Raw genomic sequence first — 19,694 nt, 5'->3', positions numbered from 1 at the left:
ATTGGGAAGAGAATCGGGAAGGAGACGAGGAGACTATTTTTATGTAGCGAATTGGTATGATCTGGAATGCATTTCCTTTGAGACTGATGGAAGGGGATTCAATTGTAACTTTCAAAAGGAAATTGGATGTTGAAAAGAAACATTTTCAAGGTTATGGAGTTAAAAAGAAATTGGGAGTATGGAGAGCTGGCCTCGGCACAGTAGAGTGAATGACCACCTCTTACTTTCTCCTTTCTTAACTTTAACCCGTGAATTATTCCTTTTCTTTTCTGGAAGTGAGAAAGGACAAAGCCAGAGATCATTCATTCCCTCATGACTGCACCAAATCCGCACCAAATTTAGGTCCATCTCATGGGACTGACAATTTCCACAGTTCCATATTGCTGCTTCCTCTTCAAGCTAACAGCATCTGTCCCAATTTCATTTTCTTCGATTGCTTTTCCATGTATTTTATTTTTGCCTTTTTTTCCCCCAATTTTTTTGATTATCGCAATTAATTTCAATTGCTTCTTTCGCAGCATTTCAGCCCAACATATTAGACATGGTAATCAGAGCCCTCCGATCCATTGTGAATTACTCTATCTTGTTACAATATTCACCCAGCTTCTATTTTACATGAAAATCTGTGATAAATGGGGTTTGTGCACTCAAAGCCAAGATGTAGATGAGACAATTTTAAGAGTAATCCATACCTTAATGTATTCCTTCTCAGAAAAGGGACAACTCATAGATTGTAACCAAAGGTGTTCTCTCCATAAAAATACCAATCCTCATTTAGACTGGGAAAAATATAGAGAAATGCAATTGTAGGCCTCAGAGGGTTAATCTGTTTCCTGTGCTCAATCTATCCTGCTCCTAAATACAGTGACAAATAACCATTATTCTTTCATTCTGCACAGATAATCGAGGCAATTTAAAGACTTTAGTCGGCATAAGTGAATCCATTAATCCTCTAGGATTTCACGATAAGTGGTGACTGTGAAATAGTGCTAATGCCACCGTAGAGGAGGAAAAAAATTAATAATTAGCAGGTTAACAATTATCCAGTGACTACCAAATTGCTTTCACATTCAGCAGGATAGGTAAATTGTGCCATATAAAAAGGTCATAGATTATCAAGGCTACTGAATTAACAATAGAAATACTCATGTCATTATTGCAATTATTGTAAGTCATTATTGTGCTTCAATAAGGTGGAAGAATATATTTATTTATAGACAGTAAAGGATGTCTAAGTGGCATCCCACCCATCAATCTTGCCTATCATTTCATGGGTTCAATCATGATATGCCTGGACATCATTGGCGGGAGATATCCGATTCCACCAGTTCAATTTATCATTTTGCTTTATTTTTCAAGGATGCATTTTGCTTAAGTCCCTTTTTCAGTTGGATAGATGCAAACCAAAAACCTTTGTGGCTATTACCTTAGTTCTCTGTTCCAATGCATCCTTCCCTTTCGCAATCAAACCACGTTTCTGCAGTCACTTTATACTGCTTCACGAATCAAACATACTCAGGAAAAATGTTAAAGGACAATGTATGAAAATGTTTTACATTAGTAAATGTGCTGAATCAATATACATAGATCAAAAGATTTGATGAAGTGTCCATGGACTGTGGTGTGTCCCAAGATATTTGAACTCAAGGTGACAGACCTGTGAATAAAGAAATTCTTGACTTTATTATAATATAGATTTATAACGTTGATTCCGCCTCGCCTGGAATGTCGTTTTCTGAATGAAAGGGAAAAGCAATTCGATAAATATATTTTTTTAATGTCTTCACTGTAGCCTAGTCTCAGGCAGCTTCTAATAATTACCCCCACAAAGATTCTAACAATAGTTTGGGTTTTTAATTACTTCTACCAATTGGATGGTTACAAAATCACTTCTACAATAAAATGAAATTAAATAAAAGTCTTCCCTTTTCATTTTCTCTAAAGTATTACCTACTTCAAATTTGCATGAATGTGTAGAAAGTGAGAAGGATCTCATTAAATCATAGAATCCCTACTGTACCCTGGCTCTATTTCCGTAACCCCACATATTTACCCTGCTAATCCCCCTGACACTAGAGTCAATTTATCATGGCCCATCAACCTAACCCCCACATCTTTGGACTATGGGAGGAGACCGGTGCACCCGGAGGAAACCCACGCAGACACGGAGAGAATGTGCAAACTCCACACAGACAGTGACCTGAGGCCGGAATTGAACCCGGGTCCCTGGCACTGTGAGGCAACAGTGCGAACGACTGTGCCACTATGCACCTGTCCTTAAAACTACCTCTTTGTCAAAGCTCCAGACACCTCTCCTGATATCTCCTTCTTTGGCACAGCGTCACACTTCATCTGATTATGAATACATTGATTGATTTGATTTATTATTGTCACATGCATTGTGATACAGTAAAAAGTATTGTTTCTTGCGAGCTATACAGACAAAAAAATATGGTTCATAGAATACAAAGGGGAGAAGGAAAGGAGAGGGTGCAGAATATAGTTTTGCAGTTACCAATAGGGTGAAGAGAAAGATCAGCTTAATGTGAGATAGGACCATTTAATGTTTTTCAAGGTTAAGGGCCATTTATACATCCTTCTTCCAATTGTGAGTGATATTTGGCCTGCATCTCAGACTGGAGAAGTGGAGCTGAATGGTCAACTTACATCTGGAGATGAATAAAATTTAGATAATGTTCTCACAAATTAGATGCTTTCTTGTTGCTCCAGGTTACTGTTCTCACTGGGCAGTTCACCCTTCTAGGTGAGATCAAAACAACCAGTTAAGTTGTCATACTGGCTATTTTCCATATCAGCTATTTGATCCATACCTATAATGTCTGAGGTTATTCATGAAGGCCCACCTTCTCAACTTTGTCCTTCGCCTAAGGTTAAATCACCACCCAGTCAGTTCTCCCCCTCAAAGGGGACAGCAGCCTATGGCCATCTTGGACTATGGCAACTTTACTTACTTTACTTGAACCATAATATAACATAACGCACTGGAGGATGCAAAAGGAGGGCATAGAAAGTTGTGACGGACTAAACATAACACCTAAAGAAGTGAATAGGTTTTTAAAAAATTAAAATGTGGCAATCATTCACTTAATTCTCTCTCATATAGTCCAGAATTGACATCATTAACAGGACAAGTGTTCAGGGCATTATGCACTCAAGAACATAACGTATCACTCAGTTAAACTACTTTGCTCTCTTCTTGGTTTCGTCCACAGTGCCACCATTTCATTTTAAACAGATAGATGTTTGTACAGCTGCTTCACCAATCAGCATGAGTTTCTGACTTCAATATTTATTAATTAGTTGAGTTTGTTAATGGCCTCTTTTCACCACACAAGATTTTTATAAACAGGAAAATCCAAAACATCAAAGTATGTCTGCAGAACAATTTGATGATTGAAAGTCCTTGCCCTTTCAAGGTGCACTGGGGTGAGAGAGCTCTGGTCTAGATTAGAAAATAAAGTCGAGACTGAGGAGTGGCATAAATCTGGCAATGGCGATTTGCTGTCCGTTGAAAAAGTCCTTCCAGTTATTATTCCCATTGTCTTCAATGGAATGACAATCTGCAGCTTGGGTGGCACGGTGGCAGAGTGGCTTAGCACTGCTGCCTCACAGCACCAGGGACCCGGGTTCAATTCCGGCCTTGGGTGACTGTCTGTGTGGAGTTTCCACATTCTCCCTGTCTCTGCATGGGTTTCCTCTGGGTGCTCCTGTTTCCTCCCACACTCCAAAGATATGTGGGTTAGGTGCATTGGCCATGCTTAAATCGCCCCTTAGTGTCCCAGGATGCATAGGTTAAGGGGATTAGCAGGATAAATACGTGGGATTACGGGGATAGGGCCTGGGTGGGATTGTTGTCGCAGCAGACTTGATGGGCCGAATGGCCTCCTTCTGCACTGTAGGTTTCTATGATTCTAAATTGCCCCTTAGGGTAAGGGGGGCTAGCAGGGTAACGTGGGGCTACGGGGATAGGGTAGGGTGGGATTGTTGTCAGTACAGGCACAATGAGATTCTATGATCCTATATGTGTGTGGCTGAATTGCAACTTAATGTCTGATGGTGAATTAAAGAAATATCTTCATATATCTCTGGGGAAGTTGCAGTAATGAGTAAACTCAATCTTAAAGCAGGGTTTAAGTATGGGTGTAAGTTCAATGTTGGCAGCGGTGCAAATTCAATGGTCGCAGATTGGTCACATTGACACACCATGCCCATTATATATCCGATTGTGAAACACCCAGCTGTATCATACCCATACCAGTTCTAGATCTCTCGTAATATACACCCTACCTATTATATAAGAAATAGGACTAGGAGTGGACCATGCAGCTCCTTGAGCCTGTTCCATCATTTAGTATGCTCAGGACTGATTTTTGGCTTCTACTCCACTTTTCCACTTGCTCCCAGTGGGCAGGATTTTTTGGCAGCATTCGTTTCCAAACCGGAAAAACCCGCCCGAGGTCAACGGACTTTTCCGCCCCCCACCCGCACCAATTCCCACAGCAGGCGGAATGCGAAAATTCACCCCCAATCTCTTGATTCCTAGGGTGTAAAAGAATCTCTCCACCTTAGCCTTAATTAGACTCCAAGCATCCACAACCCTTTTGGGTAGAGATTTCCAAAGATTCACAACCTTTGGAGTCAAGAAATTCCTCCTTATTTCATTTCCAAATATTAGTTCCCTTATCTAGGGACTGTATCCCCATGCTCCGAATTCCTTGGCCAGGGGAAACAACTTCTCAGTGTCTACCCTGTGAAGCCCCTTCAAAATTGTGTATGTTTCATAAACCATGTATTTCTAAACCATAGAGAGTAAAATACCAAGTTTTTTCAGCCTCTCATCATAGGACAAGCTCTCTCCCAGGGATCCATCTAGCGAGCCTTTGCTGTACTGCCTCCATAGAATCGCAACAGTGCAGAAGGAGGCCATTCAGCCCATCGAGTCAAGAGCATCTTATCCAGGCCCACAATTCCACCCTATCCCCATAGTCCCCTGCATTTAGCATGGCCAATCCATCTAACCTGCACATCTTTGGACTATAGGAGGAAACCGGAACACCCGGGGAAACCCATGCAGGCACGGGGAGAATGTGCAAACTCCACAAAGAAAGTTCCCCAAAGCCAGGATTGAACCTGAGTCCCTGGTTCTGTGAGGCAACAGTGCTAACCATTGTGACACTGCACCTCCAATTCAAGAATATCCTTTCTTAAATATGGAGACCATATAGAGACCTTGCCCATAAAACACTCCTTCAGATTGGTCAACAACAAGTTCTTGTTCTAGAGTTGACCTGTAATCTCAACTCTAAAGTGGCAGTAAGGAGAAAAATGAGGGAAAATGTATTTGCAAATCATCAGGAACATGGTTTAAAGGGGTTTCTGTGTAAAATATGCATATTTATGCTTGAACAGGCAAGGAAAATATAAATTGGATCTTGATCTTCCATTCAAATCAGGAATTGCTTAATTTAAGGGAGGGTAAATACATCAAAGTAAATTTTGACCACAGTTGACCATCAGCTTATACAATATGTAAAGCATTTCCAAAGAATTGCAAGAGAAAAAAATATTCGGACCTGATCTGTTGGAACAGAAATTGATGGTCATAATTTATTTCAATAGTCTGGAACAAGATGACCATTCAGTTGGATTGATGTTTTTAATAATGAGATAAATATATGAATCATTCATAAGAGATTATGTAAACATGTTGTGGATTCATTTATTTAAGCTAGACACATGAGTACATATCATGAGTATAAAGTTTGAAGACATCAGCAGCAGAGCTGTGCTTGCTGTGTTCTGCTCAGGGGTCAAAGCAAAATTGAGACTGGATTACATGACATTTTCCTTCTAGTGATGGCATGTTGCTATCCCTTAATGGCTTATTAAAACAACCCCATTCTTTTTAAAGACACTTCTCAGTTTTAGTTCTATTTATTAGTGTCACAAGTATGCTTACATTAACACTGCAATAAAGTTACTGTGAAAATCCCCTTTTCGCCACACTCCAGTGCTTGTTCGAGGACAACGAGGGAGAATTTAGCATGGCCAATGCAACTAACCAGCACATCTTTCAGACTGTGGGAGGAAACCGGAGCACCTGGAGGAAACACACGCAGGCACAGGGAGAACGTGCAGACTCTGCACAGACAGTGACCCAAGCCGGGAATTGAACCCAGATCCCTGGAAATGTGAGGCAGCAGTGCTAACCACGTCCAAAGACGAATAAATATTTACAATGCAAGTTCATGTTTAGTTACCACGACAGAAGTGTATCGAGCTGATGAATCCATGAATCTCTAAAGCATAGAGAAAGTCTGCTGGTATGCCCAGAGGTAACTATTTCTGTCATAACAATGAATTGTACTGGTTTCATTTGGAATCTTGCTTCAGATCCAATAGGGCTGCATGGTGGTTGAGGAGCTGGAATGGATCTGATTGTCCTTGGTTATTCCTCTACATTATGCCTTTATGAATAATTGCTTTCTAGGATCTTGGTTCCGAACAAATACTTGTCACCTCAGTTGGATGCCACAAGCCTTCTGTGGCATTCTGGATGTGAGCTTGTTATCCCATGTTTGGTCTGCCAAACGTGAGCTCTGCTGATAATGGAGTAGCTACATTTAAAGATGTCAGCCGGGAATTCTCCAGCCACTCACATCCCTCAGCCACTGCCAGTGAGATCAGAGAATTTAGCACTCAACCATATCTTCACTCACAGCTGCGGGACCGGAGAATCCCAGCTGCAAGCGAGGTCGGAGAATCCAGCCCGTTGTTTCCAGATGTAAAATTGCGATCATCATAGAATCCCGACAATACAGGAGGCCATTCGGCCTATTGAGTCTGTACTGACCACAATCTCACCCAGGCTCTATTCCCGTAACCCGGCACATTTACCCTGCTAATCCCCCTGACACTAGGGTCAATTTAGCACGGCCAATCAACCTAACCCGCTCATCTTTGGACTGTGGGAGGAAACTGGAGCACACGGAGGAAACCCATGCAGACATGGGGAGAACGTGCAGACTCCGCACAGACAGTGACCCGAGGCCGGAATTGAACCTGGGACCCTGGCGCTGTGAGCAGCGCTAATCACTGTGCCACTGTGTCGCCCCAAAAATGTATAGATGTTGTGTGGCTTATTTACATTTGAGAATTAGGGATTTCACCATGACGATCATTTGTTCAGTTAGGCCATTAGATCTACAGTAGTGAGGAGAAGAAGTACCGTGATCGATATTCCACTTCCCACACATATCCTGGGATGGTTTATCAATAAATGATGGGTCATAATCTGTAATGTTCTTTCTGGGCACACCAATTAAACAGAAAATAGCATTTAGAGTGTGCACAACAGATATGCTTAACCTATTGTACAATTGTTAAATAATAGGGTACTTTGTAAAACAGTTGAAGATAATAATAAAGTCAGTGCCATGAACAAGAAAGGAGTCAGATGGGATTTTGAACCTATGAGCAGTAGTAACCCTTCAAGTGGAATCTGGCTTTATGCTGACTTGGCATATGCACTTGGCATGCTTCACACTATTGTTCATACTGGGGCAATAAACTTTTTCTTGCAAGTCTTCTCATCCAATATATGCCCAAGTACAAGTGTTGTTAGAGAATATCAGGTTGCAGAGGTTTTGGGATGATGACCTGCCTGCCTTGGAAAGTAACTAGTGTGAGGTCACAGCATGCTGGTAGATCCACAATCACTGACCCTTTAGTCTCCACAATGTAGGACACCTCTTTGATTTGATTTTATTTGATTTATTATTGTCACATGTATTAGTATACAGTGAAAAGTATTGTTTCTTGCATGCTATACATACAAAGCATACCATTCATAGAGAAGGAAAGGAGAGAGTGTAGAATGTAGTGTTACATTCATAGCCAGGTGTAGAGAAAGATCAACTTAGTGCGAGGTAGGTCCATTCAAAAGTCTGATGGAAGCAGGGAAGAAGCTGTTCTTGTGTTGGTTGGTAGATGACCTCAGACTTTTGTATCGTTTTCCCAACGGAGGAAGGTGGAAAAGAGAATGTCCAGGGTGCGTGATGTCCTTAATTGTGCTGGCTGCTTTTCCAACACCCAGGAGGATTGTTTGTACTTGCACTCAAGGAGTATGAAACCTGCACATGGGACGAATGAACCAATGTATGCAGAGAGTTTCATTATAGTAGGTTTCGCCTTGACCCTCCAATTCTGCAGATACATGTCTCTTAGAATTTACAGGGGTAGTAGGTTGGCACTTATCCCTCTGTCAATCTTGGCCAATTGCAAACAGTTACCAACTTTCTTATGTCCATTCTGGAGTAACTCTTCAATGCTATATGTTCTGGGCTTGTCTAACAGATCCTGCTTGAATGCCTCCACGGGAGTGGATACGATAATCAACTCAACTCAATAAAAGCAAAACTTTGAGGAAATGTGAAATAAAAACAGAAATTCTGGAAAAGATCAGCAGTTCTGGTAGAATCAGTAGGAACAGAAACAGAGTTAACATTTCAAGTCCATTGATATGACTCTTCTTCAGAGCTCTCTTTAGCTCTGGTAGCACTGTGGTTAGCACTGCTGCTTCACAGCTCCAGAGACCTGGGTTCAATTCCCGGCTGGGGTCACTGTCTGTGTGGAGTTTGCACATTCTCCTCTTGTCTGCATGGGTTTCCTCCGGGTGCTCCGGTTTCCTCCCACAGTCCAAAGATGTGCGGGTTAGGTTGATTGGCCATGCTAAAATTGCCCCTTAGTGTCCTGAGATGCGTAGGTTAGAGGGGTTAGCGGGTAATTATGCAGAGATATGAGGGTAGGGCCTGGGTGGGATTGTGGTCGGTGCAGACTCGATGGGCCAAATGGCCTCTTTCTGCACTGTAGGGTTTCTATGATTAGTCATATGAACTCAAAGAACTTACTGCATTTCTCTCTCTACAGATGCTACCAGACCTGCTGAGTCTATCCAGCATTTTCTGTTTTTATTCTGTCTTCTAGTCCTGTGTCTGAAAAATCACAGTCCAGGTCCTTTTCTCTGCAGTGACTGGTAAAGTGCTCTACTGGCTCTTGTCAAAATGACATGAAATCTAGCCGATGAATACAAACATTTAATCTCATCCTGTACAGGCCTTCCAATGAACTCCACATCCTCAGTTCTTCTTCTGTTCATCCTGATGTGTTCATCCTGTGTATGTTATATGATGAATTTTACGAAGAGATTTGCAGGCAGGATGGGACCCATGAAAGGGCCAAATGGCCTTCCCATTAGTTATTTTAATGTATTCCCATTCGTTAGTTATAGTTAAGAAAGCCCACTAACGCCTCTACTTTCTCAGAAGACTAAGGGAATTTGGCATGTCAGTTATGATTCTCACCAACTTTTACAGATGCACCATAGAAAGCATTCTTTCTGGTTGTATCACAGCTTGGTATGGCTCCTGCTCTGCCCAAGACCGCAAGAAACTACAAAAGATTGTGAATGTACCCCAATCCATCATGCGAACCAGCCTCCCATCCATTGACTTTGTCTGCACTTCCCACTGTCTCAGCAAAACAGCCAGCATAGTTAGGGACACCATGCACCCCAGACATTCTCTCTTCCACGTTCTTCCATCAGGAAAAAGATACAAAAGTCTGAGGTCACGTACCAACCGACTCAAGAACAGCTTCTTCCCTGCTGCCACCAGACTTTAGAATGGACCTCCCTCGCACTAAGTTGATCTTTCTCTACATCCTAGCTATGACTGTAACACTACATTCTGCACTCTCTCCTTTCCTTCTCTATGAATGGTATGCTTTGTCTGTATAGCGTGCAAGAAACAATACTTTTCGCTGTATACTAATACATGTGACAATAATAAATCAAATCAAAAATCCTCCCTGCCCCAATCTGACAACAATTTTGCAGCTGATACCCAGCCTGAAGATTTTTGTGTGCATTCATACTTTGGTATATTTATAGTTGTTTGATTAACTTTGTCTGTCTCTGCATGGAAAGGAAATGTGCTCAGTTTATGGTTCATGTCAGGACAGATAGTTAGATATCATGTAGGTGCCAAGAAATGGAAAATAATTAGTAAGTGCTTTGACAAAGCGTTTAATTCAGCTGTTTGGTTACTTTCAGAATTATCTCAAGTAATTACCAAAGTACAATAAAGTGTCCTTTGGTTGGGGAATATCTGTGATATCAGCCTTTGACCAGACCTCTTGAAATCTAATGCAAAATGTGCTAATTTAATTCATTAGATCTTTATAATATGAAAGATTGCCCACAAACAGGCTGCTAAAATTTACCTATAGCGGCACTACAAGACTATAAGACATAGGAGCAGAATTAGGCCACTCAGCCCATCGAGTCTGCTCCGCCATTCAATCATGGCTGATATTTTTCTCATCCCCATTCTCCTGCCTTTTCCCCATAACCCCTAATCCCCTTATTAATCAAGAACTTATAGACACTCAATGGCCTGGCCTCCACAGCCTTTTGCGGCAGAGAGTTCCACAGATTCACCAATCTCTGGCTGAAGAAATTCCTCCTCATCTCTGTCTTAAAGGATCGTCTCTTTAGCTTGAGGTTGTGCCCTCTGGTTCTAGTTTTTCCTGCTAGTGGAAACATCCTCTCCACATTCATCTATCTAGGCCTCGCAGAATCCTGTAAGTTTCAATAAGATCCCCCCTTATCCTTCTAAACTCCAACGAGTACAGACCCAGAGTCCTCAACCGTTCCTCATATGACAAGCTCTTCATTCCAGGGATCATTCTTGTGAATCTCCTCTGGACCCTTTCCAAGGCCAGCACATCCTTCCTTAGATATGGGGCCTGAAACTGCTCATAATACTCCAAATGGGACTTGACCAGAGCCTCATACAACCTCAGAAGTACTTCCCTGTTCTTGTATTCTAGCCCTCTCGACATGAATGCTAACATTGCATTTGCCTTCCTAACTGATTACTGAACTTGCACGTTAACCTTAAGGCTAAGAGTTTTATGTAATGAAGAATGCCTGATATATGACATTCTAATTTTGGACTGATGATGATATGATTGCCAGGCTGCAGTTAGGCTAATGGCACAGTGCAGAAGAGAGTAGGACTATCAACGTATTGCTCATTACACTGAAGTCTGTTCAAATCTCCTTTCTATTGCCTCGCTTAATTGGCAATTTGGCTGATTAAAGTGTGTGAAAGGAATTTTTTTTTTGCAGATGTGTTGAGATTGGATGTTTTACTGCCAATCTCAACCAATAATTTGTGAATTTTATAATGACAACAACATCTTTTTATTATATAGCAGCAACACCAAGTGTTTCACAGGAGCATAATAAATTAAAATCCGATGCTGAGCTACTTACGGAGATATTAGGGCTGATGACCACAGTAGTTAGGTAGATCTTAAGCAGCATCTTAAAGGTGGAAAGCAAGGTGGAGAGGCTGGAAGGTTTAGGGAGGAAATTTCAGAGCTTAGGACCTTGGTAGGTGAAGACACTGGTGGAGCTATTGGCATTAACATGAAAATCAATGCCCAAATTTTGCACTTTGATTGGTGGGTACTTTTTTTTTTACAAAAAGTACCATAAGAATCTAACTACAAATGATAGATTGAAGAGATTAACTTCAGTGCTCCCCATCTCTCCCCAATAAATAGACACTAAATGAGTTTTGTATGGAAAGAGGTGTGCATTTTCTTAACCTTACAGTGTATTTCAATTAAATAATTCAGCAGCAAGCTTTCCTGAGTTTAAATGAAGAAGGTCATTTAACCCAAATGAATGCAACGTCACACACTTAGTCTCATATGCACACACACACGTACATACACAAAGATTGAATACAGATATTACATTTGTACAGATTATAGTTACTTCAGTCTCTGACTTAAGATTTCTGGACCCCACGTGGCAGGCCTATGGTTTCTTGAATGGTTTTGATGATTTGAAGTTGAAATGAAGGATTCACAGAAGGATTTGATGTTTCTCATCATTAAATGTCTCGGAAGTTAATTATTGGGTGAACTTTGAAACTGGCTACTTGATGACTTACAGTTAGTTTTAGAGTCTGGTTCTTTGGCTGGTCAATGATTAACGGTTCTGATGGATCTGTTGGGTCTTGAGCTGATAAGGGTGCAGTTCCTGAAAATCAGTTTTGATCACGTGACTGCTGGGTTAACGCATCTCTGGCTCACCTAGTCTAGTTTGGATGGGAGAGGCCATCATGATATATTGGAAAGTTGATAATGGGCATTGAGTATCGATCTTCCCTTTTGTCCAGTATGAAAGCGGTCTGGGAACTCCATAATCTTTAAATGTTGGCCCATCCTTAAAAAAATGAGGTGTGCGAATTCCACAAATGGATGTGAGGTGCCCCCACCTATGCCTATATTTAATTAGGTATTTGGTTGAGATTTGGTATTCTGTTTAGTTCAAATGTCAAAGGTCACAATTTGAGACATAATTTTCTTAACAGCTTGTCTGTGTCTAATTGTTAAATGTATTGACTGAGAGTTCATAATATGGCACACCTTTTTTTGGCATGACAATACATTGTGTTGCATAACTGCCTTAGCATTTCCCTACTGAGTTCCCTAGACTGTTTCTGTGGGCAGTCATTTGCTGTATGGAAAAATAGGGCAACTGATAACATTCCCTTGCAAAAAGGAAAATGTTGGAAAATCTCAGCTGGTCTGATAGCTTCTGTGGAGAGAGAACACAGCCAATGTTTTGAGTCTGGATGACGCTTCATGCTGTCAGACCTGCTGAGATTTCCCAGCATGTTCTGTTTTGGTTTCAGATTCCAGCATCCAGATTAATTTGCTTTGACGAAAACATTCCTTTGCCTGTTTTGTTGGAGACCCAAGGCTGACCTTTTTGAATAGAGGGGGTGGAAATATTAAAGCAATGTACATTGTACATTCAGTTTCAAGTTGTTGCCGTATCATTCCTACAGACCAAAGTAGCAGATATTGGAAATGTCAGTAATTTTACCACCTAATTATTATCAAACAGAAAAATTGTACTCCATAAGTGTACTTCTGGCAATGTGACTTTCCAAGAGTTTTAACAACACCAGGTTAAAGTCCAACAGGTTTATTTGGTAGCAAATGCAACCAAATTGCTACCAAATAAACCTGTTGGACTTTAACCTGGTGTTGTTAAAACTCTTACTGTGTTTACCCCAGTCCAACACCAGCATCTCCATAATGTGACTTTCTGTCAGGAAAAAGATACAAAAGTCTGAGGTCACGTATCAACCGACTCAAGAACAGCTTTTTCCCTGCTGCCATCAGACTTTTGAATGGACCTACCTCGCACTAAGTTGATCTCTCTCTACACCCTAGCTATGACTGTAACACTACATTCTGCACTTTCTCCTTTCCTTCTCTATGAATGGTATGCTTTGTCTGTATAGCACCCAAGAAACAATACTTTTCACTGTATACTAATACATGTGACAATAATAAATAAAATAAAATGATGGCGGATGTTTATTACTATGTAGATAAGAAATGCCATCCTGCTGCAAAGACAGACCATGTGATCTTTATTTCACTGACTTTTGTACAGTCCAAAGATATGCAGGTTAGGTGGTTTGGCCACGGTAAGTTGCCTCTTAGTGTCCCAAGATGTGTAGGTTAGATGGAGTAGCCAACGTAAATATGTGAGGTTGCAGGGATAGGGTGGGGGAGCGGGCCTGGGTAAGATACTCTGTCAGAGAGTCGGTGCTGACTCGATGGGCTGAATGGCCTTCTTCTGCACTATAGGGATTCTATGATTCTACGTCCAAGATGTTGACTTGAAAGATCTTTGTCCACAGTTTTAGTGGAGGAACTGAGAAATTCTGCAATGGTTACCCTATCGACTCCAGAGAAGTGATGTCCTTTTCCAGTTGCTGACACCATTTCCCTCAGTGTGCTGGTTCTGATGAGAGAATCACAGTGGACAATGGGGAACCTGTGGATTTGATGTATCTGGATTTCCAGAAGGCATTTGACAAGGTGTCGCACCAAAGACTGCTGCATAAGATAAAGGTGCAAGGTGTTACGGGTAGTGTATTAGTATGGATAGAGCATTGGTATACTAACGGAAAGCAAAGAGTGGGGGTAAATGGGTGTTTATCTGGTTGGTGATCAGTGACTAGCGGTGTGCCTCAGGGATCAGTGTTGGGACCACAATTGTTTATGATTTACAGAGATGATTTGGAGTTGGGGACCAAGTGTAGTGTGTCACAATTTGCAGATGACACTAAGATGACTGGCAGAGCAAAGTGTGCAGAGGACGCTGAAAGTCTGCAAAGGGATATAAATGGTCTAAGTGAGTGGGCGAGGGTCTGACAGATGGAGTACAATGTTGGTAAATGTGAGGTCATCCATTTTGGCAGGAATAACAGCAAAATGGACTATTATTTGAATGGTAAAAAAATTGCAGCATGCTGCTGTGCAGGGGGACCTGGATTTCCTTGTGCATGAATCACAACATGTTGGTTTATAGGTGCAGCAGGTAATTAAGAAGGCAAATGGAATTTTGTCCTTCATTGCTAGAGGGATAGAGTTTAAAAACAGCGAGGTTATGTTGCAGCTGTATAAGGTGCTGGTGAGGCCACACCTGGAGTACTGTGTACAGTTTTGGTCTCCTCACTTGAGAAAGGATATACTGACACTGGAGGGGGTGCAGAGGAGATTCACTAGGTTGATTCTGGAGTTGAGAGGATTAGCTTATGAGGAGAGACTGAGTAGACTGGGGCTATACTCATTGGAATTCAGAAGAATGAGGGGAGATCTTATAGAAACATATAAGATTATGAAAGGAATAGATAAGATAGAAGCAGGGAAGTTGTTTCCATTGGTGGGTGAAACTAGAACTGGGGGGCATAGCCTCAAAATAAGAGGAAGTAGATTTAGGACTGAGTTGAGGAGGAACTTCTTCACACAAAGGATTTGTGAATCTGTGGAATTCCCTGCCCAGTGAAGCAGTTGAGGCTACCTCATTGAATGTTTTTAAGGCAAGGATAGATAAATTTTTGAACAGTAAAGGAATTAAGGGTTATGGTGAGTGGACGGGTAAATGGAGCTGAGTCCATGAAAAGATCAGCCATGATCTTATTGAATGGCGGAGCAGGCTCGAGGGGCCAGATGACCTACTCCTGCTCTTAGTTCTTATGTTCTTATCACCATGGAATTTCAAGGTCATTAACCATCTGAAATATCATTCTTCCAGCACAAAGTATCATTAATTCCAATTTCAAGGCTGCATTTTTCCCATTAAGATAAAGCATTTTTTCATAAATTTGATTACTATGGAATCTTCTTATCACTTCTATATTCTAAAGTTTTTACCTTCAAACTTATGAGCAGTTGGAGTAAGGGGGGGGGGGGGGCGGGGGGGAAGAGAAGCTGCAATAATTTTTGAGGAAAACAGAACTTTTATTCATTTCAGAACTCCAAGGGGGTCCCAAAAGCATTTATAACCAAAGAATTGGTGTCATTACTATTGTTTGTAGCAAAAGGAAGGAGTCTTCCTTTGTCTTCCTCAGGAAATTTGGCATAGCCACTACAATTCTCACCAACTTCTGCAGACACACCATAGAAAGCATTCTTTCTGGTTGTGTCACAGTTTGGTATGGCTTCTGCTCTGTCCAAGACCACAAGAAACTACAAAGTCGTGAATGAAGCCCAGTCCATCACGCAAACCAGCCTCCCAATCCATTGACTCTGTCGACACTTCTCGTTGCCTCAGAAAAGCAGCCAGCATAATTAAGGACTCAACGCACCCTGGACATACTCTCTTCCACCTTCTACCCTGGGGAAAAAGATACAAAAGTCTGAGATCACATACCAGCCAACTCAAAAACAGCTTCCTCCCTGCTGCCATCAGACTTTTGTAAGGACCTACCTCACATTAAGTTGATCTTTCTCGACACCCTAGCTATGGCTGTAACATTACATTCTGCACTCTCTCCCTTCCTTCTCTATGAATGGTATGCTTTGTCTGCATAGCGCGCAAGAAACAATACTTTTCACTGTATACATGTGACAATAATAAATCAAATCAAAATGTAGCAGCTACTTTTCACACATAGATCCCAGAGATAAGTACTTGGCTATTATCTTTGTTTTTGGATGTGCTAATGGAAGGTTGAATGCTGATCAAGGCATCAAAAGACCTTGTTCAAACATTGGTTTGATTTTGCTTTTCCGGGGCACGCAGAATGGGCTCTTTCTACACTGTACCTTTACCTATGTTACTATGGTTCTAATCCTGTGAACAGGTATCTCATCAACTCTGATGATACAGTGCTATTTCAGTACTGTACTGTAGTGTCAGGTTGGACTATGTGAGCATTAGGCGTACCTTTGAATTGGGTTTGAACACGCAACTTCTCCCACAATGGGACAAAAACAAATTACTCTGGATGCTGGCAACCTGGAATGAAAAGAGGACATGTTGGAAATACTCAACAGGTCTGGCAGCGTCAGTGGAGAGAGAAACAGAGTTAACGTTTCAAGTTCAGTGACCTTTCGACAAAATTGGAAAAAGTGAGAGATGCAACAGATTTTAAGCAAATGCAGAGTCAGGGAAAGGAAGGTGGTGGGAAGACAGGAAGGGACAAAAGGAAAGGTCTGCGATACAGGATGGAAGGCAGGGGAGATTGAATGATGAAAGAGATGATAGTGCAAAGCAAAACGGGATGGCAATGAGACAAGTAAGGTGGTTGAGTCTGGAAGGCTGTCAAGTTCTGAAGATAAGGTGCTGTTCCTTCAGCTGAACTTCAGTGGAACAGCATAAGAGAGCAAGAGAGGTCAGAGTGGGAGTAGGGTAGAGAATTAAAACCACAAACGACTGGAAGCTTGAGGTCATGGCTGCGTACTGATAATGAAGGTATTCTTCAAAACGATCACCCAACCTGCATTTTTTTTATTCATTCATGGGTCATGGGCATTGCCGGCTCGCCAGCATCTATTGCCCATCCCTAATTGCCCAAGGGCAGTTGAGAGTCAACCACATTGCTGTGGCTCTGGAGTCACATGTAGGCCAGACCAGGTAAGGACGGCAGATTTCCTTCCCTAAAGGACATTAGTAAACAAGATGGATTTTTCCAACAATCGACAATGGTTTCATTGTCATCAGTAGATTCTTAATTCCAGATATTTTTTATTGAATTCAAATTCCACCACCTGCTGCAGTGGGATTCAAATCCAGGTCCCCAAAACATTAGCTGAGTTTCTGGATTAAAAGTCTAGCGATAATACCAGTAGGCTATCGCCTCCCTTCCTCTGTGCCTATGATGTGGAGGAGTGAGCCGTAATTGCGGTACAGTGAATTAAATCACTACTTGGGGCATGGGATGGTGGGGGAGGGTGGGGGGGGGGGGGGGGGGGGGATAAAAGGGCATGTCTTCATGGAAAGCTGCCATGAGAAGGGATATTGGTGATGATAGGAGAATGAACCAGTGTGTTCCAGAGGCAATGGTCCCTTTGGAATGCTGAAAGAGGAGATGCATATGCTCCTACTATACCAATGTGACACTTCATGTTTGAAGCATGACTGGGCAATGAACAAGGCAGGAATAAAAATAGTATTCAATGGTTCACTGATGTGCCATCTATTTTTAGAATGGGTATAGTGCATGTTCTTTTCTAATAGAAGTCAGCCAAACAGCATGGAAGATTAAGCACTTAGTGATATAATAGCTTTGCAGAATAAGAGCAAGTTATAAATAAATTTATAGAAATTGTTTTATTGGCTAACCATTGTAGCTCTTGATAGAATTGTTGTATCTTCATTAATAGTTAATGGTCTTCACCACAACCATTCACACATGCCTGTATTCAGCAAGCGTTCTCTTAAACCAAGCTTCGTTTAGAGTGCCCTGAGCCATAACACAGAAGAAAGGGGAATTGTAAGAGGCACCAATCTGGACAAAATGGATCAGATTTGCCAAAGTTTGGGGCTGGGGTAGACAAGTTGATGGCGATCTGTCAGCGTTTGCTGACATTATCTATTTGAAATGGCAACTTCAAGATGTCGCACACACACAGTGTAAAAGTGATGAAGTTACAGTCTGCCTCTCAGGGTTTCACCACAGACTGCACTCTGGTCCAACCCCCACCTGCCCCCCTCTCCCCCTCACCCTCCGCAACGCCACTTTTTATCAATTTTAAAATTAATGTACACCTTTAGCAAAGGCCATTTCCAACAGCCAGATTGACAGCACTTCAACCGATGGTGGAGTGGTCTCCTAAAAATCCATCCTTGACTTCACGTTCAGGGTTGAATTGTTTCTTCTGACTATTTTTTCCACTGGAAAACCATCCTTGTCGCCAATTTTACCTTTTACTGTTGTATATTAATGCGCTCAGCTCGCTTGTACAGCAAAGATAAAAGGATGAATATATTGTCATATGGTGGATTAATTAACCAGTTCATGGAGCTTTATTAGATAGGTGTTGCTTGCTTACAGTCCAGAATGGAAGAGAGGGAAAAACACACAAATGCCTCTGATAATGTCACCACATAATCATATGGCACACTACAGAGTTGCATTGTTTTACAATACTTATCAAGTACCATGTTGCATTCGGAGAAAATTGTATTTTTTTTATTCATTCATGGGACATGGGCGTCACTGGCTGGCCAGCATTTATTGCCCATCCTTAGTTGCCCTTGTTCAGAGGGCAGTTGAGAGTCAACCACATTGCTATGGTTCTGGAGTCACATGTAGGCCAGACCAGGTAAGGACGGCAGATTTCCTTCCCGAAAAGGACATTAGTGAATCAGATGGGCTTTTCCGACAATCGACAATGATTTCATGGTGATCAGTAGATTCTTAATTCCAGATATTTTTATTGAATTCAAATTCCACCATCTGCCATGGTGGGATTTGAATGCAAGTCCCCAGAACATTAGCTGAGCTTCTGGATTAATAGTCCAGTGATAATACCACTAGGCCATCGCCTCCCTGGGAACATGAATGTGGTCAATCTTGAGGATGGCAAATCCAGTGGGATTTGCCAAATTTCTCATCTAACACACTAAATACTCTTGCTTGTAGTATATTTGAGGTGACCTGTTCTGCTGCCTTCATGGGGTGATGTGGCCTGAGTAGCACTTTGTTTAAATGTACAGACATTATCCTGAGGAATTCCTGCAGTGATGTCTTGGAGCTGAGATGACTGACTTCCAGCAACCACAACCATCTTCCTCTGTGCTAGGTATGAGTCCAAGCAGCAGAGAGTTTTCCCTCTGAGTTTGATAGACTCCAGTTTTGCTAGGGCCCCTTGATGCCACACTCAGTTGAATGTGGGCTTGATGTCAAAGGTAATCACTCTCACCTCAGCTCTGCTGCTCAGCTTTTGTCCATGTTTGTGCCAAGGCTGCAATGAGGTCAGTAACTGAGTGGCCACGCATTCAGTACATCTGACCGTACCATCTTTCTTCAGTCCGGCCACCATTGCCAAAACCCATTCTGTGGCCTCTTCCACAATTTCTGTCTTTCGATGCAACTCGTTGATGATCCTTTTGCTTCATTGCATTCAGTAGATATCCTTCTTGGTGTACATATTGTTGGTGTGACCGAGTCATCTAATCTCCTGTTGTATTATATATAACAGGTAGCTTGCTGATTGTCTGACAGTCTAAAATATCACAACCTTGCAATCTGTGGGTGTCACAGCGGCAGAGTGGTTAGCACTGC

At 41.8% G+C, this 19,694-nt stretch overlaps 1 long non-coding RNA gene across 4 annotated transcripts in view; it reads right to left on the bottom strand.

Moving 5' to 3' along the window:
• LOC144511057 (uncharacterized) overlaps window positions 1-19,694 on the bottom strand; it is a 70,127-nt gene that overhangs the window by 35,436 nt on the left and 14,997 nt on the right. For 2 of the 4 annotated variants that reach the window (XR_013500737.1, XR_013500740.1), the window contains 3 exons: window positions 17,750-17,870; window positions 16,352-16,423; window positions 15,388-15,799 (listed from right to left, as the gene is read on the bottom strand). This is a non-coding gene — a long non-coding RNA (uncharacterized LOC144511057). Of the gene's footprint in view, window positions 1-15,387; window positions 15,800-16,351; window positions 16,424-17,749; window positions 17,871-19,694 lie in introns of those variants that run through there. The other 2 variants (XR_013500739.1, XR_013500738.1) reach the window with 1 other exon arrangement.

Source organism: Mustelus asterias, chromosome 24, assembly GCF_964213995.1.
Source record: "Mustelus asterias chromosome 24, sMusAst1.hap1.1, whole genome shotgun sequence".
NCBI classification, from domain to species: Eukaryota; Metazoa; Chordata; class Chondrichthyes; order Carcharhiniformes; family Triakidae; genus Mustelus; species Mustelus asterias.
Note: the sequence above shows the minus strand (reverse complement) of the source record. Positions and strands in the feature narration are given on the sequence as shown.